The sequence below is a fragment of the Anolis sagrei genome, chromosome 6 (genome assembly GCF_037176765.1).
Source record: "Anolis sagrei isolate rAnoSag1 chromosome 6, rAnoSag1.mat, whole genome shotgun sequence".
Classification (NCBI taxonomy): Eukaryota; Metazoa; Chordata; class Lepidosauria; order Squamata; family Dactyloidae; genus Anolis; species Anolis sagrei.
Window position 1 is genome coordinate 76,282,036 of NC_090026.1, and position 12,961 is coordinate 76,294,996.

At 40.7% G+C, this 12,961-nt stretch overlaps 1 protein-coding gene across 3 annotated transcripts in view; it reads right to left on the reverse strand.

Moving 5' to 3' along the window:
* Positions 1 to 11,991, reverse strand: part of TRAK1 (trafficking kinesin protein 1) — a 118,862-nt gene extending 106,871 nt beyond the window's left edge. For all 3 annotated transcript variants that reach the window (XM_060781767.2, XM_060781765.2, XM_067470203.1), the window contains exon 1: positions 11,737 to 11,991. The gene's annotated coding sequence lies outside the window, so the exon portion shown is untranslated. The remainder of the gene's footprint in view (positions 1 to 11,736) is intronic.
* Between the last annotated feature and the right edge of the window lie 970 nt (positions 11,992 to 12,961).

Consider the following 12,961-nt stretch of genomic DNA (forward strand, 5'->3'; position numbering starts at 1 on the left):
GTGATGACTAGGATTACATATAAAAAGGAGGTGGAAACAGATTCCTTAAAAATATACTCTTTGAACAATGGCCCTGAGTAGCTATTTTGACTCCAAGCAAAAGGAAACTCAGGGTCCTTCCAGACAGGCCCTATATCTCAGAATCTGATCCCAGGTTTTCTGCTTTAAACTGGATTATATGAGTCCACACTGCTAGATAATCTGGGATAAACAGAAAAAATGAGATCAGATTCTGGAATATAGGGCCTATCTGGAAGGGCCCTAGGTAAATAAAATCCCACATTATCTGCTTTTAACTGGGATATACCCAGTTCAAAGCAGATATTGTGGGTTATCCTGACTTGATATTCTGAGATATGTGGCTGTTTGGAAGGGCCCTAAGATGGAATCTCCCAATCCAATTCTAGGGATCCCTGAATCTTCACAATGGCCTATATGGCCTTCAGAAGAGGATTCTAATTCCACCTTCTTGGGAAAAACAAAAGAGACTAATCACATTACGAAATCATCAGTACACAGATAAGTATAAAGGATGATGCACGCATAGTAATTAAAATAATAGAATCATAGAGTTCGAAGAGACCTCGTGGGCCATCCACTCCAACCCCTTGCCAAAAAGCAGGAAAACTGCATTGAAAACACCCCCGACAGATGTATAAGGTAAAGGTTTTCCCCAGACATGAAGTCCAGTCGTGTCCAACTCTGAGGTGTGGTGCTCATCGCCATTTCTAAGCCGAAGAGCCGGCATTGTCCGTAGACCCCTCCAAGGTCATGTGGCCAGCATGACTGCATGGAGCACCGGTGCTTTCCGCCTGAGCAGTACCTATTGATCTACTCACATTTCCATGTTTTTGAACTGCTAGGTTGGCAGAAGCTGGGGCTAACAGTGGGAGCTCACGCCACTCCCCAGATTTGAACCTGTGACCTTTCAGTGGTGCAGTGGGTTAAAGCAGCTCAGCGCTTTAACCCACTGAACCACCATGGGCTCCAGTGTATATCATATGCATATTTATTTTAGGCTGTCTCCATTGCTAAAACCTGCTATCTTTAGCTCAATCAGAAAAGTATTAAAATCCAAGTATTGAGAATATGCCATCCTTTATTTCAATAATCACACTTAACTTCTACTTGTAATCAGATTTGTTTTCCCACCAATATTTGTTCTTTTTTAAATAATGAAACACAATGAAATCACTGGGAGTTTAGTAACCTATGCTGCCCAGAGGGGTGGCAAAAATACTGAAAAACCAAAGATACTATTCATAAAAGGCAAAAAGCAAAATGGCAACAATCAATCTATTCTGTTCCAGAAGTCTGGAAGTGAATTGCAAAATGATAAAGCCGCAGCTGTATGAAAAGATAAGAACTTCATAGGATACTGTGCCATAAATGAATATCTTAAAAATAGCCTGGAAGTAAAAGTTGAACTCTCAAGGACAAAGGAAGGCCCTATGGCACCTTAATGTCCAACTGATTTATTGACATTCCCTTTCCTAGACCAAAACAAAAGATTTATGTCACAATAAATAAGCTGGTCTTTAAAGGTGCTGCAGGACTCTTTTATGTTCTTATTATAACAAGCTAACAGAATGGCCCCCTCTGGAACTTGTCATTTTCAAAGGACTTCAAGCTGAACTGGACACCAAATTTGATGCTCAGGAGGGGCGAGAATAACATTAACAATTCTATACTGTTAGTAAATTGTGATAAATAACTATCATTACTCAAATCTCTACTCAGGGCCCTTCCAGACAGATCCTATATCCCAGGATCTGATCCCAGGTTTTCTGCTTTAAACCGGATTATATGAGTTCGCACTGCCAGATAATCAGGGATAAACAGAAAACCTGGGATCAGATCCTGGGATCTGATGGAAGGGCCGTCTGTCATCGAAACCCACTGGGTGACCTTGAGCAAGTCACACTCTCTCAACTTTAGAGGAAGGCAAAGACAAACCCCCTTTGAACAAATCTTGCCAAGGAAACCCGGTCATAGGTTTGCCTTAGGTCAGTGGTTGATAACCTATGGATCCCCGGGTGTTTTGGCTTACAACTCCCAGAAATCCCAGCCAGTTTACCAGCTGTTTCTGGGAATTGAAGGCCAAAACATCTGGGGACCCACAGGTTGAGAACCACCGTTTTAGGGAATGAAGGCACAGAGCAATCCTATTGAGCATGACAGACCACTAGATGGTGCTATACTTTCATGTCTAGCAATCACCTGATCATGTTAGACTGAAAGATCAGGATACAAAATAAATTGCAACAAAAACATTATAAATTGCAACATCAACAACATACAATATTATATTATATTATCACACACACCACGTCTTTATATGAGCACACACATTAACGGATACATCAAAGTAAAGGATCATTTAATTCAGGTATTTTGTTAATGCTCACCAATCATATTAAAATTAGTAAACAAATCAAACATTCCCAAAGCGCATGCCACTTTCCAATCAAATTCCTACTTTTGCCAACTGAAAAAAATCAACTACATAGCATACATACAAATTATATAAGAAGTTGTGGGCTTCCTGTCTCCTGCGCCTCAAATGACCAAGTAAGAAAGGGTGCTATACAAAGAATTTTGGATATAGAAGCACAAAAAGATATAGCCGCCCTCAGTAAGACTGCTAACCTAAAATGGATGAGTCAATATAAACGTACCTTTCAAACTGCTAATTACCTAAAAATGCAAATACCAAAACATCTCAGGGAGGTATTCACGCGAGCCAGATTTGATCAGCTCGAGACAATGGTTGGTACAGGAGATTTAACAGCATCCCTTATAATGAACGGAGTTGTATCTGCGGGGCACCTGAAATTGAGGATATAGCACACATATTGTTTGATTGCAAATTGTATCAAAAGGTGAGAGACTTCCACCTTGGTCCATATATCAAACAGACAATGTATTGGGATTCTCACATCAGAACAACATATTTTATGTGTGGCCAAGACCCAAAAATAACATATAAAACAGCTCTGTACTTAAGCAAAACAATACGTCTGAGAACCACATATGTAGGGCTGATTGGGGTAAATTGTAGGGGTGATAATGAAATATGATGTATATACTCAGCTTGATCAGTTTATCAGTTTTATCATGTCTTATCATATGTATTTACTGTATTATTATAAGTGTCTTATTTTAACTTTCTACGTGGAGTGTGATCAGGTCTTGTCAGGCCTTGTTGTTCTGTTTCTTATTCTGATATGGCCTAAGGGCTAATCAATAAAATTACTACTACTACTAACTACATAGCAGGCAATTGGCTACTTTTCACAGGTCATGGCAACTTTTGATTTTCTTCACAACAAAACATTGTTAACCCCTTTTAAGGACAATTTGTGTAACCTCTGATTTATGGTTTTGTTGCCTAATTCAAAGCTAAACAACAGCCAGGAATAACACAAACATACAATGCACGCATACAAAAAGGACTCTTCTCAAGCAATGTAAATATTTGACTATTTTGTTCTTGCAAATTGGAACAATAAATTACAGTCTTTTCCTCCCTCTGCAAAGAGAAACATTCCTCTATTTTCCTGGTATGTGAAGAAAATACATGTGTGGGTGTTGTACATAAAACTGTTTCATGCATAGAAAACATGTTTCCTTTGCTTTCATTTGCTTAGTGAAACAATTGCTTTCTTTGAACGTGCTTGTTTTAAACTTAGATTCCTCTTCATTTAGAGATCTGAAGTAGGCATAGCAATCCAGAGGTGCTCCTGATGGTTTCAGAGTGTGAACACACTCACTACTTATTAAACTGTGGGTTCCAATCCCAAATGGGATCCCCATAGCTCAGTATTGGGGTCCAAAAAAGTTTGGCAACAGTAAACGTTTATTGAATATCACCTACTGGCTGTTTTAAACATTTACATAAATCTGTTGTGCAGTGTTTACAGTGGACTCTGCAGAAGATGCTTCAGCTGTACTTCATAAAAAGGAAAATCAGATTGTTTAGCAAGCCTTGCAAATGTGGATTTGTTATCAGTAAACACTTGATTTTTATACCAGTTTTCTTTATGCATATACTCAGGGTCACGTAAAAATCTAGAAGGCTGAATGATTCCCAGCTCCGTTGTAAGACAGCACAGCCATAAAGCAGCTTTTTGCTACATCTCACTACCCAAATGCCGCACTCAGGAGCCGCAGTGGCACAATGGGTTAAACCCTTGTGCTAGCTGAACTGCTGACCTGGAGACCTGAAGGTCGCTGGTTCGAATCTGCAAGATGGGGTGAGCTCCCATTTGTCGGCTCCAGCTTCTCATGCGGAGACATGAGAGAAGTCTCCCACAGAATGGTAACACATTGAGCAACGTCCTTGCAGATGGCCAATTCTCTAGCACCAGAAGTGACTTGCAGTATTCTCAATTCTCCTCTGACACAATTAAAAAAAACTCCTAGCCAGATGTTTTGCAATATATCCATCCATTCCCGGTTATAGGAAAAAAGAACTTTTTGGATCGTCACAACAATAACTCCTAACAGATGTTTCCATCAGCAATGGCAAAAACTTAATAAGCTAATACATCATTCCTCATGGTGATCTCTCAGGTCACGAAATGCACAAACTAAGGTCCTAGATATGCCAATTTATTTATTTTTCCCAAATAAAGAAAGAAAAGTGGAAAAAAGGAAGAGGAGAAGATGACTCCTACATGACTAGATACAGACTAGGGATCCTGGCTTACATCTTCTTTGAAAGAGTATCCCTATAAAAGAGTGCTAAAACTGACCTTCCCATTCTGACAGTACAGTTTCCATATCCTTCAAAAAATTACTATAAATCAGTCACATTTTTAAAAAGAAATTAATATTTCTTTTTATAATATTCAAAGTGATACACAAACAAAATCATTGTTCTGTGAAAGCTTGTTTCAATAAATAATTTTTCAATAAACACAACATCCCAAGGTAGCTGATATTTGTCCACTTGCCCAAAGAGAGGGTGCTATAGCACTGAAGAGCACTCTCTGAGTTGTCATGGAGTGGACATATACTAAGCACTTTAAGAAGACATTATTCACAAAGTAAACTTATTTTAATACTACTATGTTTGTGAATGTGAACATTATACTAGCAAGAGAAAATTTGCAAAGGGAGCAAAGGGAGTCATTGTGAATTTGAAAAATGCTTGTAAATTCAAAGAACTTAAATATGTTATTGTGCAGGTACAGCTGTACCAGGAGCTCCAATTTTGTTTGCTTTGCATTGAATGTTTGTTGTAGCCCTAAGTTTCAGGGACTCTGCAGATAGGTGGCTTCTTTTGGCTGCAATCACAGGGCAAGCCACCTGTCAATTATAGTTAGGTTCCCTGGTCCCGCCCCCTTTGGGTTTTGGAGGGAATAGGAGCCAGTTTGAGTTCAGTCCACACAGAGAAGCTTTCCATGCAGGACATAATACCAAGAGCTCCTGTAGAAAGCTTTGTCTTCTACAGCTTGGCCGGGGAGATATACAGCCTACAGCCTGACCGGGGTTGTACAGCCTTACAGCTCCTTTGCTGAAGGACTTCATTCAGCCATCACGGAAACCTGAGTTCTTTCCCCCTGGAAGTCTACAAATCTCTGCTTGCTAAGGGTCTCTCGCGGAAGCCAGAAGCAGTTGGTACCGGGTGTAGGGGCTCCACGCCAACAGAGGCAAAGCCAGACTGCCCAGATTAGAAGTTAAGGATTTCCCCATTAGTTACAGTTAAGAAGATAGTGCCTGTAAACTGTTAAGAAAGCCTTAAAGTACCTGTTTGTTTTCATTAATAAAGAACTTTGTTGAACCTTTAAGTATTCTAGAGACTGTGTTTTAAGGAAATCCAAAGGCCTTTAATCTGAGGCAGCCCCGGCGTCCCGTTGGGCACACAGAATTTATGTCCTGTCTACAGTCTTATGCACAGGCCCAGCGTGCGACAGCACAGTTATTCTCTCTCATTACCTTTAAGTGAAAAATAACTGTGATGCTAAGCATAAATCTGTATCTTATTCAATTGTATCTTATTCAATTCAATTCATGAGGAAGAACTTCCTGACTGTGAGAGCCGTTCAGCAGTGGAACTCTCTGCCCCAGAGTGTAGTGGAGGCTCCTTCTTTGGAAGCTTTTAAACAGAGGCTGGATGGCCATCTGTCAGGGGTGCTTTGATTGCAATATTCCTGCTTCTTGGCAGGGTGTTGGACTGGATGGCCCATGGGGTCTCTTCCAACTCTGTGATTCTATGATACAGTGGATGGGCTTACCAAAATCAGGAAGTTATTGCTAAATACTAGTTAGTCACAGAGGATTAAATTTAAAAAATGAGAAGTAGGTCTGAACATGATTTTAGAAGAAAGAACACCGCAGCTGTGGTGGAGATTATTCAACCATATTTCTAAAAGCAATATCATGAGGTCACTATGACTAGTAAGCAAAGCAAACACCAGGAGTTTCTATAGCAAAAAATGAAGTAAGTGCTCTTTTGGATCCAAATGGAAATATTTAGCAGGAGTGTCTGATAGCAATTGCTCTATGACTTAAACTGTTCTTGCAATGTGTGCTAATTGCTTTTAACTGTTACCATTGCGAAGTACTACAGGTTAAGTATTCATTATCTGAAATACTTGAGAGCCAAAATGTTTCAGATTTTGTATTTTTTTCAGATTTTGAAATATATGCATGAGATAATCTGAACATATCCACACCTTTTTCTAGCTTCACATCTCATTTGTTCATTACTTGTACTGTGAATGACATAAGTGGTTGTAGATCAGTGGTCCTCAAACTTTTTAAACAGAGGGCAAAGTCACAGTTCCTCAAACTGTTGAAGGGCTGGATTATAATTTGGAGAAAAAAAAACATGAATGAATTCCTATGCACACTGCACATATCTTATTTGTAGTGCAAAAACACTTAAAAACAATACAATAAATAAAATGAAGAACAATTTTAACAAATATAAACTACTAGTATTTCAATGGGAAGTGTGGGCCTGCTTTTGGCTGATGAGATAGGATTGTTGTTGTTATTCTTGTGTGCTTTCAAGTCGTTTCAGACTTAAGTTAATTGAGCGAGGACCGGGTAAATGACCTTGGAGGGCCATATCAGCCCCCAGGTCTTAGTTTGAGGACCTCTTCTGAAGAGAGACTGAAGATCTGTGACGTGCCAGGAATTCAAGTGTAGTGCCCAGCACAAATCCATGCCTCCTACAATTTCCCCAATCATATCTCCCTTCAGTCACACACCTCTGTGTCTTGTTCATTCACTACTTTTATGGTGTGTAAGATGTGCATTTGGAAAGAGAACACAGAGGTGAGAGTCTGAGGATATAAGGATATTTGGTGAGAGGGGCACAGGAGATCTCTGGGGCTTGCCAACCACATGCTTCTGCTTTTTGAGAAGGAGCACTACCCAGAAGAAAAGTGAACTATTGAGAAGGAGCGCCACAGTTGCCACCTTAAAGAGAACAACAACAAAAGATTTTGAAACATTTCCGATTTTCGCATCAGGAATGTTCATTCTGCAATTATGACTATTGAAAACACTAAATAAATAATTTGAAGAAAACGGCACTCTCTAACTTGATGCCTTCCTAAGGCATACTTTTGCATTAAGTATGTTTAACGCAAAAGTACTGGGTCAAAGGCGAGTCAGGTTCAGTAGAAGTTTTCTGGTGGAGTCGGGAAAATAATTCTCAAAGCATGTTAAGTGGGACAGAGAGTTTTGTCGAAGCTGTGACCTAATAAAACGAAAGAGGAGAAACTTGATCAGAGCACAATGGCAGTAGTAACAAAGATATATCTATATATGCGATTTAGTCTTCATGGACAAATGTCCACCTCTTTACAATAATCTTTGATAATAGAAAGCTTTAGAACAGGCATGGGCCCTCCAGGTTATGTGCGAGTTGTTAGAAATTGTGGGAGTCCAAAACACCTGGAGAGCCGAAGTTTTCCCATGTCTGCTTTGGAATGCTAAATTTGATACTGATTTGAAGAGTCCATGAAGCAAGAAGTTTGTTTTGTGTGTTTTTTTTTTTTGTCGTGTCAGGAACAACTTGAGAAACTGCAAGTCGCTTCTGGTGTGAGAGAATTGGCCGTCTGCAAGGACGTTGCCCAGAGGACACCTGGATGATTTGATGTTTTTATCATCCTTGTGGGAGGCTTCTCTCACATCCCCGCATGAGGAGCTGGAGCTGATAGAGGGAGCTCATCTGCCTCTCCCCGGATTTGAACCTGTGACCTGTCAGTCTTCAGTCCTGCCAGCACAGGGGTTTAACCCACTGCGCCACCGGAGCAAGACGTGAATGGGAGAGAAAGATATTCTTTATTGAAACATAAGGAAATGGTTGAAAAGGGACATCAAGAAGAAGGAAAATGCAAGTTAGAAATATCAAAAGCCAAAACATGCATCCAAGACTTTTGTTAGGTACACATTTTTCAAGTATTTGCAAAACAAACTGAAAAATAAAAGGTATGTGGGCAAAAATGTAAAAGAAAATGCCAGATGGAGAAGATAATTATTTATTTACTGTATTTATACCCCACCCTTCTCAACCCGAAGGGGACTCAGAGCAATTTACAAAAAGGCATATACATACATAAACATTAAAACCACAAAGTTAAAAACATTTCAATCTTCAAACAAATTAATTTAAAACCATGTAATTTAAAGACATAGATCAAGATCCATTCCAGTCGTAAATTGCATTATTCCATATTTACTTATTGCACTGAAAATTACTGTTCAAAGGTTTGGTCTCACACCCACGTTTTTAATTTCTTTCTGACGGTCAGGAGAAAGGGAGCTGTTCTAACTCCACTGGGGAGGGAGTTCCATAGCCGAGGGCCTACCACTGACAAGGCTCTGTCTCTCATCTCCACGAGTCGTGTCTGTGAAGGAAGTGGGATTGAGAGCAGAGCCTCTCCAGAAGATCGTAACCTCCAAGATGGTTAATAGAGGGAGATACGTTCGTACAAGTAAGCTAGGCCAGAACCGTATAAGGCTTTATAGGCTAAAGCAACCACTTTGATTTGTGCTCAGTAGCAGACTGGCAGCTAGTGGAGCTAGCGTAACCGGGGGGGGGGGGGGGGGAGTTACGTGCTCCCTGTACCCCGGCTGCTGCTTATTGCTCCACTTGAAGCTTCCGAAAAGGTTTCAAAGGCAACCCCACGTAAAGTGTGTTCCAGTAGTAGATTTGGGATGTAACAACAGCATGGACCACCATGACCAAATCTGACATCTCAAGGTATGGCTGCAACTGGTGCACAAGTTTTAATTATGCAAAAACTCCCCTGGCTACCGCTGACACCCAGGGTTCCAGGCTCAAAGGCAAATCCAGGATCACTCCCAAGCTACGAACTTCTGTCTTCAGGGGGAATGTAACCCCATCCGGCACAGGCTGTAACCCTATACCCTGTTTGGCCTTTTGACTGACCAAGAGTTGCTCTGTCTTGTCTGGATTCAGTATCTCTTGTGTTGAACCTCACAATCCTTGGCCTAACGCAGCCCCATTCTCTCCCATTCCCTCCAGCATTTGGACAACACAGACATCTAACTTCAAGGAATCATTGGAAAATGACTCATAAAGGACAAAGTATATTAAAATAACAAGCAGTGCTATCTTCAGCTTATCAGATGGTGAAAGAAGCAAGAAACTTGCTTTTCTTTCTATGACACAGATTATCTAAACGGAGCCGCTCTGGCACGCAAACAGAAAGAGGATATTCAGTTAAATTCTTCCTGACCTCAGGGGAATACTTAAAAAGAGAAGTCATAAGTACAGTTTTGCTACAACATGCCTAGAGCAGATGTAATTTGTTTAAGAAAATAAATTCTGTTCCTTCATATTTGCGTGGGGCCCTCCACTTACCTGAGAATTTTTAAAGCAATAATATAATTATAAGGATGTTTAGAATGTACATCATTCCAAATCCCTGTGTTTACTATGACTCCCAATATGACCTAATTAGAACTCATAAAGAATACCCAGTTGCGTTTTTCTAGGGATGTACCTGCCATCCTTTTACTGGCTCAACCAATATTTTAAAGCAGGGGTCTTCAAACTAAGCCCCAGGGGCCAGATACAGCCCTTCAAGGTCATTTACCCAGCCCTCGCTCAGGGTCAACCTAAGTCTGAAACTACTTGAAAGCACACAACAACAACAACAACAACAACAACAACAACCCTATCTCATCAGCCAAAAGCAGGACCGCACTTCCCATTGAAATACTAATAAGTTTATATTTGTTAAAATTGTTCTTCATTTTAATTATTGTATTGTTTTAGAGTGTTTTTTGCACTACAAATAAGCTATGTGCAGAGTTGTGCATAGGAATGCATTCAATTTTTTTTTCAAATTATAATCCGGCCCTCCAACAGTTTGAGGGACTGTGATCTGGCCCTCTGTTTAAAAAGTTTGAGGACCCCTGTTTTAAAGTCTCCCCAGCAGCTCACCCAGAATGCCCCCCTCCATTATTAGAAGTGCCTCGGTGTGAGTTCCAGTTGCAGGGGGTTTTCAGGGTTGTATTAAAAGCTCTAAAATCAGGACAGTAAATAAAGAACAACACTAAAAAAAGGGGGGGGGGAGAATTCCAGAAAGGAAACATTCAGGGCCAGCTAACACCTACCAACAAAGGATTCCCCCAAGCAGAATGGAACCAGTCCAAGGTCATTCAATGCTAATCAAGGTGGGCAATTACTACATTCACACCTGCCTCAAACAGACCAGCACCTCCATGGACACCTTGGTTGCAGATGACAGAAATGCGGAGGAAAGGTAGGCAGAGAAAAAGGCTAGAAGGTTAAGCAAGCCCAATGGGAAATACAATGGGGATTATGGTGCCCCATTTCCTCTCTCTGGCCTTCCCCAGGCCCAAAAGGGTCTGGTATATATTCATTGAATTTTCACATTCGAAAGGATTTCCCCCTGCCAAATCTTGTGATGTGAAGGTTCAACTGTACTGCAATTTTCCACTTCAACTGGCAAAAGCTCAACAACTTGAAATTTCCTAAGACTAACAGTAGACAGTAACAGTAAAAGAAAAAATAGGCTCCAGAATTCTCTTTCCAGAGAAATTAGATTGGCAGCTTTCCTACTTTCCTTTTTTGGGCAACGGAAGACTTTTCAATGTCAACAGGCTTGTGATCAGTGACAATACTAGGCCTTTCTTATCTCAACAATGCACTGGATCCTGCTAATTGTTGTGCTGTTGTGCATGCATGTGTATACACTTCGTGATGTATGTTTTGATCTGATTTTAACGTTTTCACCATTTCATCTCATTTCAACTTTTCAACTTAGCTTACTAATTTTTTAGCCATATGTTTATTTTTAATTTATTGTAAACTGCTCTGAATCCTGAACTGGAAGAAAGGTAGGTTTGATTATGATGATGGTGATGACGACATCATTTTAAACCTCAAAAAATCAAAATAAAAAATGCAGTACCTTTTAAAAGGTATTTCCGCAATATTTTGCTGTCAGCTAAAGACCTGTCTGGTGGAAAGAGAGTCTGATCTAGATACCTTCTGTCTGCACATTACTTCATCCATAAGGAGAGAATCTGGTGATGTAATGACAGCCGTGAACCCTAAAGTGCAAGCTAATGAAATTTCCCTGAGGCAACTCAGCAAGAATTGTGTTGAAATGCATCTTTACAAAACACAGGACAACTAGCTTTCTTCCAGAAAGGGGGAAGTCATTACTACCATGGAAATAATGAGGGAAGGGGGAAGAGGTAAAACTTATTTCCTACCAGTAATGGTGCCGGCATCTCTGTACTCCCTGTAGTCTGGCACATCATTTTCCACAGCTTCACTTACATAGTGCTCTTCATGAACGCCTGCCTTATAGGCTAGGTCTGCATGGTTGGTTTTCTCAGGAGAGGACACAGTGGCAGCCAAAGTGCAGTCGTTCAAAGCTGTGGCGTCCAGCTTGGCAGGTTTCAGAGGGAAGTGCCAACTGCCATCAGGGGGGCCAGTGATGGAGACTGGGGTCTGGCTGAGATAGACAATTCAGCCTTCTCTCGTTGCTGTTGCTGGCTTGAGAGATCTGCCAAAAAAACCACACACACACATTATTTAATCCAGGAAATTTCAATAGAGCCAATCAAAACAGATTTCTTAAGTAGTTTGTTCTTTGCCAGAAAATCCCAGGACACGTTTTGCAAATGAGCTAGACAGCTGGGAGTATATACATTGGTCACTATTTATTCTTATATGCACTTTAACATCTCCATGTGAACACAAAGCTGGAAAGATAATGGCTGAGAATAAATTCCAATGGTCACAGAAGTCATTACTTTCCAGTTCAGAAAATAAACACACAAGCAAACAAAGAAGCATATGAACTAGGAAAATTTCAAGAGGAAGGTTTAGGGCAGTGTTTCTCAACCTTCCTAATGCTGCAAACCCTTAATACAGCTTCTCATGTTGTAGTGACCCCCAACCATAATTTTATTTCATTGCTACTTCATAACCTGACTACTGTAATCCACACTCTGGTATAGACTACATCCCGTATAGACTACTGCAAATGCATTCTATATGGGGTTTCCTTTGAAGACTGTCTAAAAGCTTCAATTGGTCCAACGGATGGCAACCAGACTGCTAACAGGAGCAGCGCTTAGGGAGCATACAACTCCTCTGTTGTGCCAACTCCACTGGCTGCCAGTCTACTACCGGGCAAAATTTAAAGTGCTGACTTTAGCCTATAAAGCCCTAAACGGTTCTGGTCCAACTTACCTGTCCGAACACATCTCTCCTTATGAACCTTCCAGGATTTTAAGATTGTCTGCGGAGGCCCTGTTCTCGATCCTGCCTTCATCACAAGTACGGCTGGCGGGGACGAGAGACAGGGCCTTCTCAGTGGTCGCCCCTTGGCTATGGAACACCCTCCCTTGGGATATCAGATTGGCCCCCTCCCTCTTAATATTCCCAAAAAGAGTCAAGACTTGGCTTTTTTTTGGACACAGTTTAACA